The 19,425-nt window shown below is 41.7% G+C and overlaps 1 long non-coding RNA gene across 1 annotated transcript in view; it reads right to left on the bottom strand.

Annotated features, from left to right (window-relative positions):
• The window catches only part of LOC102028544, a 49,358-nt gene extending 29,948 nt beyond the window's left edge, over window positions 1–19,410 (bottom strand). Inside the window, exon 1 of the long non-coding RNA XR_001231083.1 lies at window positions 19,111–19,410. This is a non-coding gene — a long non-coding RNA (uncharacterized LOC102028544). The remainder of the gene's footprint in view (window positions 1–19,110) is intronic.
• Window positions 19,411–19,425: the final 15 nt, after the last annotated feature.

Genomic DNA, 19,425 nt, shown 5'->3' with positions numbered 1-19,425 from the left:
TTTCTCCTCTGCCATGCTCTTGTGCAATGCTGGCCTGCCTTAGGGCCAGACTGATACAAACTGTGGACCAAAATAAACCTTTCCTCCTCTGAGTCGTGGGTGCTGGGTATTGTGTTGCAGTGATGAGAAAGTGACTAAGACAATTACTATAGCTTTGCAAATCTTGAAATCAGGTGATATAAATGGTGCATATTTGTTCTTCCCCTTTTTTTTATATCCTTGGTCAGTGGTGGTGAACCTACAGCACACGTTATTGTGTTTTACTTTTAAGACAAAAGGTGTTTAGTATGAGTTGCTTTTCTCTTTTTTTTTTTTCCCCCAGTACTGGGAATTGAACTCACGACCTCACACTTGCCAGACAGGCGCTGTGCTGCTGAGCTAAATCCCCAGCCCCTGAGTTGCTTTTCTCTAAAGTAAAACCTCAGTATTCAGGTTTAATTGCAGTATTGGTGCAACGGCAAGCAGAAACACCAAAATGACACCCAGGATTTGTAGACAGATTTATTTTATGTTAATGGGCACTGATCAGGATCATTCCCAAATTATCAGGCCATGAAGCCTCAGGGAGGGAGGTTTTTATGGGGTCTGTAAAGGGGAGGGTACAGTGGTAGAGTACTTGACTCTCTTTGATTGGTTCCTACAATATGCATCACAGTGACCAGCTATGCATTAGTCACAAAGACCAGCCGTTTCTAAGAAACAGAAGCAAATGAAACTGCAACAGGAACTGTCATGTGGGAAACTGAAATATACTGGCTGGAGGGGTGTTTTCTATACATTTCCCTCCTCTTTTAGTTTCCCCAGCAAATCTTTGCTGGGCATATTAAATGTGATCTTCTGAGATAAGGCCCAACTAGAAGTAGTAACATTATGGTTGTCAGTGGTCCTAGGATGGGCCCTAGCTAAGGTCCCCAAGATTGCCTTATTACAGAGTTTCTCCTGAAGTTGCTTTTAGGAAGAGGCATAAATTAGACCCAACTGTGCTATAACATTACTTTGGCAAGGGAGTGATGGAGTTAATCTGATCTAGGAGAGTGACTAATGTGTCTTGAACATTCATCAAATCTTGATCAATTGTTTGACTAATTGTAGTTTCTATCTTCATGGGGCAAGCATCCATACAACTAAGGCAAAAACACAATCTGAAATTGAAGCAAGAACTGGGGTAAGCAGCCTGAAAAGACACAAAAATCAAGGGGAGTAATGCATTGAGGTATGGAGAAATCCTGTGAACAATGTCCTTGGGCCAGCATCCAGAGTGACCAGAGCAGGGATCTGAGTGTCATCTCTTCAGGGTGAGCTTCAGAGGAGCTGTCTGGTCCAGGTAAACTCCCACAATCATCTGGATGAATTCTTTTAACTCTGGAATGATGGATCTAAAGCTAGATTTCTGAAACTTATAGAGGTAGTTATTTTATGTTGTGTTTATACATGTGTGTGCAGGGGTATCTACAGGTATGGCTGATCTTTTAGCTAAACTTTTATGGAGCTGATTACAAGCTGTTCCTGTAGGGTTGTTTTTATTTATTTATTTATTTTAACTCTTTTAGAGCTTTGCGGCCTGTATGTTGTATAGTTTTGTTTTGCATCCTCTCTGCTACAAATATGGGCCCCTTATTGCTGCCAATAGTCAAGGGTAGGCCATACTTGAGGATGATTTTTTTACAGCAGACCCCTACAAACTTTAGTTATCTTTTTAATGCAGATAGGGCCTGCAGGAGAGCTTTGGTCAAAATAACTTTGTCCAAGGTGACCACAACTTATCTAGACTGTCAGACTCCATTCCTAACAGAGCTACTCCATCTGTAAGCAGCATGTACTCAGCATCTGTCAGGGGGTTTATTTTAAAGTCTGGGTGGCTCAAGAACAGTTCATCAGTCAGTGCCAGGCAGGCATGGTCTGGTGGGCCCAATTCAGTTGGCAGGTACACAGCAGGAATGGGCCACAAGAGTCAGGAGAGGACTTCTGCATGACAGTAGGTCCAGTAAAACATGTGGCACCTGGACAGTTAGGTCTCAGCCTAAGGTGAGCTTGTTAGTCTTTTGATCAGAAAGACAGTGGTCATCAGAGCATGGTGCCAAAATGGGAGGCAGCCAGCTACATCCAAATATTTGTACAGGTGGGACACTGGGTGCTCCCAGGTGCTGACAGTCTGAGTAAGCATCTTCGAAGCCACATGTCATTTGCAGATTTGTGCCTTTTCTCAAAATATTTCATAGCCAGTTTCTGCCAGATATTGCAGCAGAGCTTTGGTCTTTCCAGCAGGCAACTTGGGTGTCATTAAGCAGAAGTGCAGCAATATTTTATACTGGAAAACTAGTGAGGTCCGCTGTAAAGCCTTTTCTAAAAGAGGATAAACAAGTTTTTAAACCTCTGGGAGGTTGAATCCAGGTTAGATAATCTTTTTTTTTTGTTTTTTTCTCGTACCAGGAATCAAACTCATGACCTTGTGCTTGCCAGGCAGGCACTGTGCTGCTGAGCTAAGTCCCCAGCCCCAGGTCAGTTAATCTTTGAGTTCAGAACTGGAACCTTTCCTCTTAAAGGTGAAGAGGGGCTGGCTGACAGGAGCCAGTCAAAGGCAGAAGAAGGCATTCTTTAGGTCCTGGAAGGTGTACCAGCAGGCTGTGGGTAGCAGAAGACTACGGCAACTTATTTGGAGGGCAATTACAGTGGCATTGGCAGCTTGGAGATTTTGAACTGGTTTTATAAACAGGAGAGGTGTACTTTAGCAGTTTGACAGTCTATAAACATTTTGTGGTTCTGAAACCTCTAGATGTATCATTAATTCCTAGTTGAGTCTCTCATGGCATGGGGTACTATTTGCTTAGGGGACCAAAAGAGAGCTGGAAGGGACAGAGTAAAAAGCTGTCCCAAAGAGAAGGTGATGGAGACTTGGCCAAATCTGATGCTAGGGCCTCCCTGAAAATAGCGGGAAAGTTCTTAACCCTTTGTGGCAATTGAGTCCAAGTGAGTTGCATCTTGTCTCAGGATCTTCCCAGTTGAAGGGGCTTATGGGAACAACTTGCAAGCAGAGAAAGGCATCTTTTTGTTTTTACCAGGAGGAGAGGAGTGTTCCAAGGTGATTAGCAGTCCATCTGGATCCTAAACTGTTTTAAGTGGCTGAGGTGTGCTTGGTTATCTGTGTGCTTCCCATGACATAGGATTGTCAATGGGGGTTGTAGAGTTTAATCACTATGGGAGCATGGTGGGTGGTCAGGGCCAGAGGTAAGTCTTTGGCTCATACCTCTGAGAGGAGAGTTTTCAAAATTTCAGAATTATGATTAGCTGTCTCACGATGATGCAGGCATCATCTTCCTCTCAGGGAAAGTGTAAGGTTAAACAAGAGGGAGGCTGACTGGTTTGGTGACAAGAATTCATGTTTGGTGAGATGTCCTCCCAGGTTCTAAGTTTGTGCCTGCTAGAAGGGGTGAGAGACAAGAGTCCCAGTTGACCCAGTGATGGTAACCATTTTCTGACAGAGGGGACTATTGAGGGCAGAGAGTTTTGTTCCACTGTATTTTTAACGTACATAGCCCTTATAACTCACATACTGGTAAGGGTTTTATCAGGCTTCTGGGTAACAGTGGTAACTTTTGACATATTGATGGGCTTTTTGTCCTCCTTCTTCGATGTCTTTGAGAAGCTTGACTGATTTTATGCTTCTAGGCGGGGTGACCTCTGGGAAAGACCATGACAACTCATTTGTCAGGGCTGACAGTCCGATTTTTCCTTAGTCAAAATGGGGCAATGTTTTTGTGTTGAACAAAGTCAGAAGGAATTGCTGACAGGCATGTCAGGTGGGCATTAGATGAGGCCATCTGACAAAGAAGGAAACAGAAGGCTTTGGAGGGAGGGTCTCTGTGGCTAAATGCAGGCAATGGCCAGCTGGAACCCGTTCAGTTGGCTGGTAGTAGACGAGTTGGGAGTGGGGGGTGAATCTATAAGTATTGGCAGCAAATGTAGTGGCTGATGAGGGTGCCAAAGCAGAATTCTCAGGAAGAATGGGCCTCTTTTTTCCTTTGAGCAGTTTGGTTTCACTTTTAACTTCGTAATCTCAGAAAAGCCCTTTTTCCTGTAGTCAGGGACTGTGGGTTTAGACTAATTAGTTTCCATTTCTGGCTCCCGACACATGTGTTGTGTGCCCTTGAACAATGGTGTAACAGACAAAGAGTGGGTGTCCCTCAGAGAGAGACCATTCAGATGCCCACCTGGCCCTGAGAAGGGCTTTAGTGTGACTTCGCTAAGGAGAGTGTAAGCCTCTATTATGCCATACGTCGATCACCACATAACTGCAGGTGAGGGCCCAATCAGCCCCCATGACCAGTGCTTCCCAGTCTTGGTGCACAAACAGAGTAGCCTATGGCTTATGCTGTCTGCTGTATTCATTCACATATTCATTCAACAGGCAATCAGAGGTTAAACATTCCAACCCGCTTCCCTCAAGGATGGTTCTGACTAATGAGCATTGATCAAGGTTTTCTTCTGCTTGAGCTAAGCAGGACTGACAGACTGAGTGGGGTATGCTGGAGAGGGTCTTACCTTACCGAACTAGACTGTGTCCTCCTCTATTTTGGGTCTAATGTGAGCCACTCAGTAGGGAGCTAAGACTCTTCCTCCAGACCTCCAAAGGGACTCAAGAAATCTAGAGGGCATGCCTTCTCATCAGGACCTGGAGCAGTTCTTGCTCCATCTGTGTGGGCCATGATCAGTGACCAAACAGATCAGTATGGTTGGTCTTCTTGGCCAATGCTCCAGATGCAATGGCAAGCAGAAACACCAAAATGATACCCAGGATTTGGAGGCAGATTTATTTTACATTGACAGGCACTGGTTGGGATCATTCCCAAAACATCAGGTCCTGAAGGCTCAGGGAGGGAGGTTTTTTATGGGGTCTGTAAAGGGGAGGTACAGAGATAGAGTACTTGACTGTTTTTTATTGGTCCCTACAATATGCATCATAGTGACCAGCTGTTTCTAAGAAGTAAGCGGAACTGCAACAGGAGCTGTCACCTGGGCAACTGAAGTATACTGGCTAGGGGGGTCATTTTCTGCTACCCTAGTGCTTTGCAATAAATAAGTGGACTTGCAGTTTGGGCACTCAGTTTCTAAAAGGCTCAGCATCACTGTTCTAGGTTATTTGCATTTCCATTTAAAATTTAGCATTAGCTAGATTTTTCCATAAAAACACCTGGAGGGATCTTGATTATAAATACCCTGAAGTTAAGCATCAGTTAGGGGAAAACTATTTTAATATCAACTCTTCTAATCCATAAATATGGTATATCTCTTCATTTACTTGGATTGGCTTAATTTCTTTCAATAAAATACCAGGTTATAGTAACTGATTACAGGGCTAGAAGTGTAGCACTTGCCTAGAATGCATGAGGCCCTGGGTTCAATTCCAAGTACCATAAAGAAGAAAAAAAGAGTACAAAAGTTAGCTAATTATAAAATATCATAAAAATGTATTTTTTAAGCCAAGGAAAGTGGCAATGGGACTGTCACAGAATAAAGGTAAGTGAAAATGTTTGGAGGCTTACATGAAGTTATACTACTGCTCAGAGAACTTTAAAAATTTCTATTCATTTTTATCAATAAATAATCTCCTCCTCCTACAGACTCATAATATTACCTTATCAGGATATTGAGGTTGATTCAACAGAATTACTCACTGAAACCTAAATTCTTTTTCATTGAAAACCCAACAAAGAGAAAAGATATAAGGGTGAAGAATATAGGTCAGAATTGTTTCAGGCTATTTCTGGGGAGAAAATCTCATTAAAAAGCCTCCATAGATTTCAACTATTTTAAAAGTTGTAATAGAGGCCATAGGGTCTATCTTTAAAATTTAAGTTGTTTATGCATCTGTGAGTCTGTTGTAAAATGCAGTAATGTCCGGGTGGGCCAGGAAGAACTGAGACTTCCAGTCAGTGGGTGGCTAGCAGACAGTATCCGAAGTGAAGGAAGAGCGCTAAGTCCATGTGAAAGAGGGAGAGAAGAATAGAATATAACTTTCATTCAGCATTACCCTCTCAGAGTTAGAATCCAGGCAGGAGGCTTTAGAGATCGCTCAGCCAAGCTGCCCACAGTTAAAGGTCACATCTGAAATGCTGTGGAACAGGACAGAGCCTAAGGCAGCAGATAAGAGAGGAGAGAGAACATCCTGAATGTTTAATTAACTATGCTAAAGTCTCTGCCACAGGCCAGCACCACCAATAATTTATAAATCACCCATGTTAAAATCAGTCAAAGGTGGCCCTCTGGGCAGGACAGACTCATAGGCACTTAGCCTGGCTAAGTGATCTTCTCCACTGAGTGTTTTTTAGTGTGGTGCACAGAGGCTAAAGGAGTGGTCTTTCCACAAGCTAAGGACATATCTAGAAATCAGAATTCCTAACTCATCTAGCTTGGGGGCAGGAGGATTAGAATCAGCATAGTTTGTACACAAAGGTTCCAACAGAAAATTTTGTTTCCACAGCCAGGTATATCAGGGTGGGTAGGCACTGGAAAGGAAGTCAAGACACTGCTGGTGCAAGATAAGAGGGAATTAAACATTCCTGAACGGAAGCTGGATGTGGTGGCCCATACCTGTAATCTCAGCACTCTGGGAGGCTGAGAGAGGAGGACTGCCAGCTTGAGCCCAGCTTGGGCAATTTAGTGAGACCCTGTCTTAAAAGAAACAAAGAAAAAAAGAAGGAAGGAAAGAAAGAGAAAGAAAGGAAGCAAGGTCTGGATACACAGTGTGAAGGGCCTGGGTACACACACACACACACACACACACACACACACACACACACACACAGCCCGAATGGACAACTCTGTGTCCAAGAATCAAGTTCTAAAGGAGTGATGATGAGGGGCCCTGGGAGACAGCTCAGAACCTTAACCTTCACGAAGCTGTGCTCTGACACTGGTTTCTATTCTAAAGTCCCCTCACACCTAAGGGGTACGTTTGAGCTGAGATATGTGAGAACTAAATGTGTGCTCAGGAGGTTGGGTATTGTTCTTTGATAGGAAATCATCAAAACCTCCGTGTGATTTTTGATGGTGGTGATAAATAAACATGAATTCGTCCAACTATGCAGCAGGGCACATATTTTTAATTTATCTACTACATTCCCATGGTGCTTTTAAGGCCTGGACAAAGAAGCATACACTTTCGTCTGTATATTAGAAGGATGATGTGCAGCTCAACTTAAGATCAAATGAGAAGTCAAGGAAGAAGAAAAGCAGCCTGTAATAATCAACATTCACAGAGTACAGAGAATAACGCTGGAGTTACTTTCCAAGGAAACACAGAATTTAGGGTTTTCTTTAAACTTATGTAGGTATTGATTATGACCTCAGGAACCTTGAAGTAGCTACCATGTATAAGTGCTGAAAGTTTTTAAACTTCTATCAAAATTAATAATTAAAACAATCTATAGGCAAGTTTAGTATATTTATTACCAGGATGAATTGTATTACACATTTTAAAATTTAGATTATCTTAGTATTAGCTCTACAATTTTAAGGGCTAGAATTTCAATTACTAAGCTACTGAAGAGTTAGTCTTATTTTTTTCAAGTCTGATCCACTGATTTTTTGTTTGTTTGTTTTTGTTTTTGTTTTGTTTTGTTTGTTTTCAGGTGGGGTTTCACTATGCAGTCCAGGCTGGCTTGAAGTTTGTGATCCTCCTGCCCTAGCCCCCTGAGCGGTGGGACCACAGGTGTGTGCCACTGTACCTGGCTAAATGTGATCCGTTCAATGCTATCTTGCAAGACAGCACTTTCTAGTACAGATTCTGGGGTTCAGTGTGTCTAGAAAACACTGGGAACTCTTGTGCAGAAACACAAAACACATTAGCTCAGTAAAAACTCTGCAAGTAGGCAGACACAATAGCATATACCAGTAGTTCCAGCCACTAGGGAGACTGAGGCAGGATGACTGAGGATGGCTTGAGCCCAGGAGTTCAAGGCCAGCCTGGGCAACATAGTGAAACCCTATCTTAAAGAAAAAAAAAAAGTTCTGTACGAAGAGAAACTTAAAAAAAATTTATTTAAATGAGCATTTTCCAAAGTTATATGGCTATTGTACTCCTTTTTAAAGTAAAATTTTGTCAGGTGTGGTGGCTCACACCTGTAATCCCAGCACTCGAGAGGCTGAATCAGGAGGACTGCAGTGAGTTAAAGGCCAGCCTGGGCTATATGGAAAGTTCAATGCCAGCCTGAACTACAAAGTGAAACTTTGTCTTAAAAAAAAGTAAAATTTTAACTCACTTAACACGGTTCTAGATGTAGATTGTTGTTTAACAAACTTCCCTAAAGCCTAGTAATTAAATTCACAGCAGTCATTTACTTAACTCATGAGTTTGCAGCTCTGGCAGGGCTTAATGGGGAGCTGCGTCTCTCCTGCCCATGAAGTCAGCTAGGGGAGCCTCACTAGGGGCTGGAGGACCAACTTCACTCACTGGGGAAGCCTATCAGCTGAGCATTCAGCCAGGATAGAGGACGCAGGTCTCTCCATGAGCGCCTCTCCAAGGGTGGTTTGGGTGTGGGTGGACAGTTCCAAGAGTATCTCAAGTGCCAGGAATGCAAGCTGCTAATCTTTTAAGTCCTGGCTCTGGAAACCAGCACAGCATTAAATTCGTTCAAGAGACACAAATCTCAGATGCCTGGGAAGGGCACCAAGATTCCCCCTTGTTGGGGGAGGCGTTTCCAGGAATGTAAAGACTATACATTAAAATTAAAATTAGTTCATAGGTGCCAAGTTCAGTGAAGTTTTGCATAATAAACTCACCCAGGCCATTAGCATCTAGAACTTGTCCTCTGCCTTCTTCCAGTCACTGCTCGCTCAAGAATAACAAACATCTTGATTGAACACCCAAGATGAGCATAGGCTTTCTCAACCTCAATGGCACAGTTCTTTGAGTTGTTCTGGGCCTGTAGGATGCGTAGGAGCATCTGAGCCTTCCACCCAGCAGATGCTAATAGCTTTCCCTCCCTTAGCTGTGATAACTAAAAATGTGTCCAGAAATTGCCACCCATCTCAGGCAGATGATGGTGACATATAAAATCACCCTCTTTTGAGTATCACTGGGTTAGAGAATAATGTCCTGTATTACTTATTAAAATCCTACTTAACCATCTAGAATGTAAGTTCTGTTTTGATTCTGACTGATTCCTCAATCCCTAGGATACCAATTACAAATACTAGAAAATCGATGACTCTCTGTTAGATGAACAAATGAAATGCAGCAATTCTAAAAAGTGAGCCAACTCTGGGAGGTATATTGTTTTACTCTGCTAGATCCTCAATCACAACTAATTTGGTTCATTTTTGTTAGAATGACCACTTTATGAAGTTGCTATTGATACAAAATACTAGAAGTGACTTGCCTCTTGAAACTATCTTGTTTAAACTTGAAGCTATCTTGTTTAATTTCCTCCTGTAGCAACGGGAAGTAAGGAGTATAGAAATAAAGACTGTGACTTCCTAGACAAGTAGGCAGTATCTCATGACTACTAATAAGTCAGTGCAATGAGACTCAATCTGTGTTCGTAATTGTGATGGTTTTGTGAAATGAGAATGCATAGTAACAAAAACTTTTCAGTAAAAGCCGAGGAGAGATGCTAGGTCCTACAGGATTAAAAGAGGAAAGGAGGAAGAGTGTAGGATGTAGTGAGGACTTGCAAAGCTATTTTTCACAGTGGAAACACAAACATTTCTTTCTGAAGATAGCCACTGGTAACACCTTGAATGTCTCCTTTCCTCCCTCAGTGCCCGAGGCATGGTCTTCCCATTTCACTACAAACACTTCTTTAAGGGATATCCCAAGAATACCTTTCAGTGGAGCTAAGCATGGCGGCACACACCTAAAATCTCAGAGTAGGGCAGGATGAAAACTTTTAGTCCAGTCTGGGAAATTTAGTGAGCTATGAGACTTTGTCTCAACATTTAAAAAAATAAAAAGGGCTGGGGATGTAGCCTATTGTGAAAACCCAGGGTTTAATCCATTGTATGGCAACAAACAAAACAAAACAAAACACAAACAAACAAACTGTCTTAGTTATTTTCCTCATTGCTGAGACACAATACCCAACGCCCATAGCTTAAAGGATGAGGGGTTATTTTGGCTAGTAATTTGCAGGGGGTTCAGTCCAGGGTCGGCTGGCTCTAAGGCCAGACAACGTGGCAGAAGTGCAGGTGGAGTAAGCTGCTCAGTGCAGGGCAGACAGGAAGCAGAGAGTGTGAAGCAGGGAGAGATAAATCCCTGCAGGCCCTGCCTCTAATGACTCCCCTCTTCCCCTCTTCTGACCAAACCTCACCTCCAGTACCAAGTCAGCTGTAGTTCAGTCACCTTCCACAAGCCTCACCCATGAGCTCGCGAAGCTCCTAAGGGGGCATCTGGATATGAAATTTCACAGTCTGTTCCTAGCCCTCAAAAGACTTATATGCATCCTTTTATGCAAAACACATTTCACCCATCTCGAAGAGTTGCCAAAGTCCTAACAGTTTCAGCACTGATAAAAAGTCCAAGCTCAAAATCTCCTCTGAAACTAAGATAAACTGTGAACTCTTGTAAAATAAAAAGAAACTTAAACGCTGCTGACATAGCACGGTACAGGGTAAACATTCCGGTTCTGAAAATGAAAAAAACAGGAGGACAGAAACCAATAGGACCAAGAGACACTGAAACCCAGCAGGGCAAACATTAAATTCCATAGTTCATGTTTAGCACCCTGTGCAAGCTGTGGTGAGAAGAGGATTTGAAAGGGCTTCAGCAGCCCACCCCCGCAGCACTGCCCATGGTTTTAGTCCTCATGCCTTCTCTCTTGGATTGGCCTCACTCACTGTTTGTGTCTTTCCTCAGACATTCCATGCTCTTGGCTTCTCCAGCATCCCGGGGTCTCCACAGCACCCTCAGCTTCACTATCACAGCTTCACGCACTGCCCTCTTTGGGGTATACTGATTGGCCTTTTCCTGAAATCTGTATAGAAGCCACAATTCCTGCATTTGGCCTGTATCACATGGATAACTGCAAGATCCGCTGCTAGCTGCAGCAATAGTCAAACCTTTTGCATCATGGCTAAAGCGGCTTTTGAGTACAATCGCAGAAAGCCAATTTCCTAGCTGGTGCCCTAGGATTATCTTCTCAAAGCAAATTCTTTCACTTTTCCATCCTGAGTCTGGGAAAAGTGAAGTCTTTCAGATTCTTCTCATGCCCTCAAGGCATTCTTTGCATTGTCCTGATGTAAAGTACTCGGCTTCTTTTTAATACTAATCTTTTTAGCAACCAAGCTCTCTTCTGCTCCAACTTTACAGTGGAGCAAACTTTATTTCTTTATAGCTCCAAATTTACCAGATTTTCCTTTCCAGCTAAACTCAAAATTTTTAAATCACCCAGCTGGGCTATTTGCTCTTGATTTTCAGTATAAACCTGGCTAAAAGCCTCCAACAGTATGCATTCTACAGCCTGAATGTTGGGCTGCCTTGAAATTTCTTCTGCCAGATGAATTAATCTGTTGCCTTTAATAGTCTTCTGCGAAGGACATGAGCAAAATGCAAACAAATTCTCTGCCAGAATATAACATACATGGTCTGAAGTGCAAGTGCCAATGGAGTCCTTGTTCCCAACTAAAACCTCCCGAGTCTGGCCTTTACCACCTTCATTCTAGTCTTCTGAGTTCTGATCAAAATTACCCATCAATCTTAGTTTACAACATTCTCGGGCGCTTCTCCAGCTGGCATCCCCAAATCTTTCTAAACTCTTCCCTCGATTCAGTTTCAAAGGTTTCTGAATCCCATGGTCAGGTAGTGTCATAGCATGATTATACTTTGGTACCCAAATCTATCTTAGTCACTTTCTTCTTGGTGAGACAGAATACCTGACATCCACAATTTAAAGGAGGAGAAGTTTTCCAGTTTGGGATCTGCTGGCTATAAGGCAGGACAGCATGCCCGAGGCACATGGTGGAGCAGAGCTGTCAGGGCATGGCAGATAGAAAGCAGAGACTGTGAAGGGAGAAGCTAGGGAGAAAGATAAACCTGCCAAGGCTATGCCTCTAATGCCCTTCTCTTCTAAACAGGCCCTGCCTCCTGATACCAAGTCAGCTCTAAGTCCCCATAATCAAGTCCCCATAATCCACAAGCTCTGCTTGTGAAGGCATGCGGTTCCTGGGGGACATCTTGATAGTAACTATAACGCAAACAAACAACCCCCTATACCTTTTCAGAGGAAACAGGGTTCTCTGTGGATTTTGATAAATATGTTTTTTTTTGAAAATTTTCACTGCATTTTCTGTTCAGTCATAATTATGTCAGAAAAATGAAGTTTGGGGCACAATGAAAATAGAACTTTACAACTGCAAAGGCTTTACCCATCATATGGTCATTTTGGTGAGGGTGAACTACTACAAAAATCCTACTCTTAACAATCACCTCATTCTATTCTGAATTGTTTCATCTCCTTGAAGCCACATGTGTTAAAAGTAGCTGCATCCAGCACAGCTCTTTAGACTCCAGTGGGAGGATGGTGGAAGATGAAGAAATGAAGACAAGAGTCAGAATACAGAAAGCTGAGGTCAGGTGGAGCCCCATCTCCTGATGGGAGAGGGGAACTGCCCAATGACTGCAGGGCATTTCTTTATACAATCAGCAGAAGGTTGATGTCAGGTGGAATCCCTCTTCTAACAACTGTAGTGCATTTACATATACAGTGGACATAGGAGGTTGTTTATAGAGAATTTAAGGAGAGGGTAAGATCTGGAACAGGAAGAACATCTAATCTTCAACGAAACATCATGTTTTGGTGGTTACATGGAGAACAAGAGAGGAGCTGTCTATATTATCCCAGGTGAAGGCCAAGTCACTATGTCCATCAGCTCCCTGAGCTTCATACACTTCTCCTGGGGCCCTACCAAACCCATAAGAAGCAGTGATCTTGTCTTAGATACCCAAGGTACAGACAGCTTTGCTCTCAACAAAAATAAAACCCATTCATTCATGCCACAGAGTGGAGGGGGCACGTGATTTGTCTGATATCACAGAGTTAGTTAAAGTCAGGACAAGTAATTTTGAGCCAGTGACTGAAACTCTCACATCTAACATATATGTCTTATGAAACAAAAAAAGCAAATAAACATAATCCATAAAAGCTGTGAAGTAACAGAATAATTGCTTTTCTTTTCTTGCCAGTGCTGGGGCTGGAACCCACAGACTCACACATTTGAGGCAAATCGTCTACCACTGAGCTATAACAACTCCAGTCACATGATTAACACTAAAGGGCTGGTTGCCGGATGCTGCTAAGACTCGGTCACTTGGTCACACTTGAGGTGAACTCAGTACAGAGCATTCAAATACAGTACTTAAAGAGTTCAAAAGGTGGCATCTAACTTTTTGAACCAGAATTTGAATACCTCTTGTAAAAGAAGTATGTCTATAGAGTTTTCAAATTTTTAATTTCCCCAGAAGTGAATATGTTAAGCCTTCTTGTTACACTGCCAAATTCTCATGATTCATTTTAGCACAAGTAACTAGGGATGAAGAGAAGTGGGAGTGTGTGTGTGTAAGAATTCTGCATGACGCAGAAGGAGAGATGAATTAGGAGGAAGGATATTTTTAGATTTCTTTTCTGAAACAAAAAAGAACTTAAATAAGGTGATTTGTTTACTTTTTCTTTCTCAAGGCCTTCAAAATAGAAAATAAAAGACCAAAAATCTGATTAGGAATTTTCTGAATGATACAAAACCTTATTTTAAGAGAATAATTGTCATAATTATGAGTTAGTTTCTTAAAATACCTGAAAAATTCCTTTCTAAAGATATGACTCCACAAGGATAGAAAGGTCTGCTGATGCCACAGAGCATATATGCGTCCAAGGGATGGGTACTTCCACCCAGTGTACACAATAGCCTTTAAAGAACTAGTACATTTACTGTCTAAATTAGAAACAAGGGAGGGGAAAGGAACTACCATATACTTTGTTTTACTAGGTATGCATTGTTTTTCATTTTCATTCATTCATTCAACAAAAATCTGTGGACTAGAGGGGTATTGGGCTAGATTCAGGGGTACAAGGAGGAGAACGAGCCAGCCCTGCAGTCAAACTGCTCTCAGTCTGAAGGGAGAAATATACACACACCCTCACCTATGTGCACAGACACATCCACACCTACACACCCCACACACATGTATATATGCGCATATGCACATGTTCACACGATATATACACATATACCTATATACTCAAATGCATATTCATATATAAACACATATGCATATAAGTAACCATATGTACACAATCAAACACACATTTGGGTGCTAACAAAGTAGAGACAGTGAGTACAGTATGTTTTAAAGAGAAGAAAGGTAAGAGAAAAGTATTGGTTTCTCTCTCTCTTTCTTTCTTTCTTTCTTTCTTTCTTTCTTTCTTTCTTTCTTTCTTGTTTTTGTCTTTTTGAGACAAGGTCTGGCTGTGTAGTTCAGGCTGGCCTTGATCTCATGGTGATCCTCCTGCCTCAGCCTCCCAAGTGCTGAGATTACAGGATTAAAGGCATGTACCACCATGCCCCGCAGCAGTGGCTTTTCTATTTCGAAAACTATTTCAAAAGCTCACTGAGGCTAAGGAGAAAATCTTAGTGGGGTGGTTAGATACTAGGGAGTTCAGTTCATCAACAACTAAATTTAATTTCAAATCTGCCATTATTACCTTCTGGGTATTACTCTCTGATTCAATTTCCCTTTCTTTTACACAGGGATTATCATGATTCTAACTTCTTGGGTTAGTATGAGGTTTAAATGAGGTGGCATGGTTAAACAGCTTACCACAGTAGTTGGCTTGGAGGAAGCACTCACTACATATTAAATTCCTAATTTCTTGATGATATTATTGTGAGGACAATATTTTCCTCATAATGCTGTTCAGTGAAAAAGTCTTAAACTGCTTTTAAGGTGAATGGAGTAAAAAACCATGTATTAAATGAATAGATGGTCACTGGTTAAAGTCCATTTTTAAAGATGTAAAAATTCCAAACTATAATTTATAAATGACACAAACAGCCAGGCATTATAGTCATTTGTAAGAAAATCTGAATCTATCTAAATGACTCTCATTTAGCATTATTAAATAATTTCTGTGGCTATACTTTCAAGGTAAAAATGGATAAACTATTGTTGAATACCACAAACATTTGCCAAGTATGATACACTTGACCCTCTTGTTATTAGGATATGAATATCATTTGATATTCTTCACTGATATGATAAAGCAATTCACAAAAATGAAATAAAATAATGAAACTAATAATCAGACAATTCTAAATTAAATTGAGAGGTTATTTTGGGGCTATCAACTTGGCAAAGACAAAAAGATGGATAATACTTTGGTGCTAGTGAGGGCACAATATAATTGACACTCTTGTACATTTTTGGTAGGAATATAAATTGGTATAACCAATCCTTTTTGAGACCAATTTACCTGTACAGGTAAAAAAAAATTAATATAGTCTTTAACTGATCAATTCCACTTATCAAATTATATCTTCAGGAAATATAAGACAGGTGTAGTGTTGCATGCCTGTAATCCCAGCACTTGGGAGGCTGAGGCAGGAGGATCATTGCAAGTTCCAGACCAGCCTGGCTACAAAGTGAGCTCAAGGCCAGCCTGAACTGCATAGTGAGACCCTGTCTCAAAAAGAAAAAAAAAAAAAAAAAAAAAAGAAATATAACCAGGCAAATACACAGAGATGTGTATATATGTATGTGTTCATGATAAAATAAACTGGAAGCCACATAAATGCCTACCAATATAGAAATGCTTATATAACTTATGATACATCTAGATACCAGAACTCTGCAGCTACAGAAAAAGGTGAAAAAAAATATATATACAAGATAGTTAAGATAGTTTCTCTTAGTTAATTGAAAAGCAAGGTTTGAGCTAATATTGTTTGGACAATATTTCATGCTTATATCTTCTACTCTGAGTAACTACTATGAAGGTATATGCAGTGCATGAATTATGGTTTCTCTGCTACCAGCCTGTTTTGAAATTGTTTTATTTTTTTTTCTCTTTAAAAAAAAGGTTAGACTGTTTTGGGCTGGCATGGAAAGATGTCAGTGTTTTATACAGGGTACCATTTTAATATTTTTAAAGAATATAAAAAGTGTATCCATAGGAAAAATAAACCTATGTATTTCTAATTGTAGAAAAACAAGCTAGGCCTTGTGGCACACATCTGGAATCACAGCACTCAGGAATCTGAGGAAGGAGGATCAGAAGTTTGAAGCCGGGGCTGGGGATTTAGCTCAGTGGCAAAGCGCCTGCCTGGCAAGTGCAAGGTTGTGAGTTCAGTTCCCGGTACCGGAGAAAAACCAAAAAAAAAAAAAAGTTTGAAGCCAACCTGGGCTCTGTAGGGAGTCTGAGACCCTGTTTCAAAAAGCCGAAACAAAAAAACTCCACAAAAATAAAAAAGTTTTAGGGAGGTGTAATTTATACACCACAAAATTCACCCATTATCAGCATACAACCAATGATTTTTAACAAATTTATATAGTACAGCCATCATTCAAATCCACTTTTATAACTTTTTTATTACCCTCAAAGTTCATAGCCTTAATGTTCATAAGATTATGTTTACAGGCTTAAAGTTTTTTGGCCATGTTTATTATTTTTATTATTTTATTTTTTAAAAAACTTGCAAAAGAGGTTCATTTCTTTTTCCCATAATATATGAAAAAATCAATGAGACTGTGTCTATTTATTAGGGATGTCTGAATTTTAGCTTTGCTTTGTTAGTAATTTTTAAAAAACAAGATACTTTATTGAAGAATGATTGACAAAATTTTTTCATATTTAATTCTGAAACTTCATAAATTTGGAGACAAGTGTACATCCATGAAATTATACTCATTGTGCGTGCCATGAATATATTTTTTATTTGTTCTTTCATTTTGTTTTCTTTGGTTTTTTTTTTTTGGTTTTTGTTTTTTTTCCGGTACCAAGAATCGAACTCACGACCTTGCACTTGCCAGGCAAGCGCTGTGCGGCTGAGCTAAATCCCCAGCCGCCTTTGTTTTGTTTTGCAACAGAGTCTCGCTATGTATTCCCGGCTGGCCTTGAACTCTCTATGTAGCCCAGGCTGGCCTTAAAATCATAGAGATCTTCCTTCTTCAGCCTCCCCAGTATTGATTGGGATTACAGGTGTGTACCGCACCTGGCTATGCCATGAATTTATCCATAACCACAGGTTTACCTTTTTTTTTTAAGTACACTGGGGACTTGAACCTAGGGCTTTTGCACTAAGCTACATTTCTAGTCCTTTTTATGTTTTATTTTGAGGTAGGTCTTTCTTGCTAAATTGCTTAGTTTGCAGGTTGGGCTGGAATTTGTGATCCTCTTGCTTCGGCCTCTCAGAGTGCTGGGATTACAGGCATGTGCTACCACACCCAGCTCTGGTTTAATTTTTAACAGTTTTTAACTCAGGAGTGAATTTGAGTGGAAGGGTACCCAGAAGGGAGCATTAGAATGCTTGCTAGTTCATAATTTCTATATATGAATTATTTTTAACAAGGACGTACCTATTGTTTTTTAGAGAAAACAGTAAACGCTTTCCTATCTTGAAAAGAACAATTAAAAAAAAAAAAAAAAGAAAAGAAAACATGACATGTAATCTTTAACCCAAATCTACTTCTGGTGATTTATACTGAGGAAATAAATATGTAGGAAGAAAAAATTTGTAAATAATCTAAATATCTCATGATGGAAGAGAACAATTACTAATTTTCTTTTTTCTTTTTTTTTTGAGACAGGGTCTTACTATGTGGTCCAGGCTGGCCCTGAACTTGCTACGCAGACCTATCCTAGTCTTAAACTTGTATACTCTTGCATCTGCCTCCTGAGTGATAAGATTATAGCTGTGTGCCCTGGCACCCAGCAAGAATAGTCACTAGTTGTACTAGAATCGAAACATGCTGGATGAAAAGACTTTGTATTCTGTTTGCTTGTTTATTTATTTGGCTTTTTTAAAGACAACATCTTGCTATGCAGTTTAGGCTCGTTTTGAACTCACTACAGCATGTAGCTCAGGCTGCCTCCCAACTCTTAGCAATATATCCTGCCTCAGCCTCCCAACGGCTGGGATTACAGGTGTGGGTTACCATGCCCAGCAAAAACTTTGTACTGTATTTAGTATAATCTCATTTATGCAAAAAAAAAGTTAATAAACGGCCACAAAAGTCCTGTTAGGAACAATAACATCTCACTAATGGTTACATTCAGCTGGTGGGATTCTAGTACTTTTTATTTTATTCTTTGTGTATCTCTTAATTTTCTCCATAAACGATAGTAATAAAATAGATTAACTATGGTATTGTTTTCATAGGTCTCTAAAGGGCACATTTTTAATATATATAGTGGATTGTACGTCAGTTATACTCTGTCAAACTAGAAGTAGAAGGAGCTTGAGAAACTAAGTCATCTGAAGCCTGTCTAGGCTGGTTTTTTGTTTTGTTTTGTTTTGTTCTGGCTTTTTGAGACAGGGTCTCGCTATGCAGTTCAGGCTGGCCTTGAGCTCACTTTGTAGCCCAGGCTGGTCTCAAGCTTGCAAAGATCCTCCTGCCTCAGCCTCCAGAGAGCTGGGATTACAGGCGTGTGCCACCATGCCCGGCCCAGGCTGGGTTTTGTTGGAATAATTTGGGTCCTGGGGCACAGAAGCTGGGAAGGGGCGGGTGGACATTATAGGAGCAGCAGTACGGCCCTGCGCCTGATGCCCCTGCGCACTCCCTCCCAGGTCTGCCTTCCTAGGCCAAGCCAGGATGCCTCCAAGTAGTGTACTCAGACACTGGAGCCAACAGCCCCCACCCTGACAGCGCCCGTGTGTGTGTGTGTGTGTGTGTGTGTGTGTGTGTGTGTGTGTGTGTGTGTGTACCTGAGGGGTGTAGGTCACCACTGACAGGTTTCAGCCCGCGCCCTGTTCAGCGGAGTCACCGAGGGCGGCACCCGGTTTCTGGCTGCGGAGGTGGCCAGGTTGGGTCGCCTCCAAGGCAGTGTCCCGGTCCCCACGCCAGAAGGGGCTCAAAAACTTTTATGCAGCATCTGCGCCTGTCTCATCTGCACACTTACGCACAGTAAGAACCCAGGCCCGGCGCGCAAAGGGTTTGCGTCCACCGCCTCTCCCGGCTCCGGCACAGCCTTCGCTGGGACTCTTCGCACCTTCGTCCACAACGGGAAACTGAGGCTCGAGGAGGCCAGCTACGCGGTTCACACCTCCACTCCGCGCGCTCTGGGAGCCGATGTAGGAAGGAAACAGCCACCTTTACCCTTCTCCCCGCCCCGCGAGGCAGGCATCGCCAGCGGCCCGGCCGGAGGCCGCCGCTCCGGAGCGGCTCACGCGCAAGGGCGTAGCGCCGGCAGGCGAGCGGGCATCCCGCTCGGGAACGCG

Source organism: Chinchilla lanigera, unplaced genomic scaffold (assembly GCF_000276665.1).
Source record: "Chinchilla lanigera isolate Chin_1 unplaced genomic scaffold, ChiLan1.0 scaffold00084, whole genome shotgun sequence".
NCBI lineage: Eukaryota > Metazoa > Chordata > Mammalia > Rodentia > Chinchillidae > Chinchilla > Chinchilla lanigera.
The sequence above is the reverse complement of the archived record's forward strand: the minus strand, read 5'-3'. Positions and strand labels throughout refer to the sequence as shown.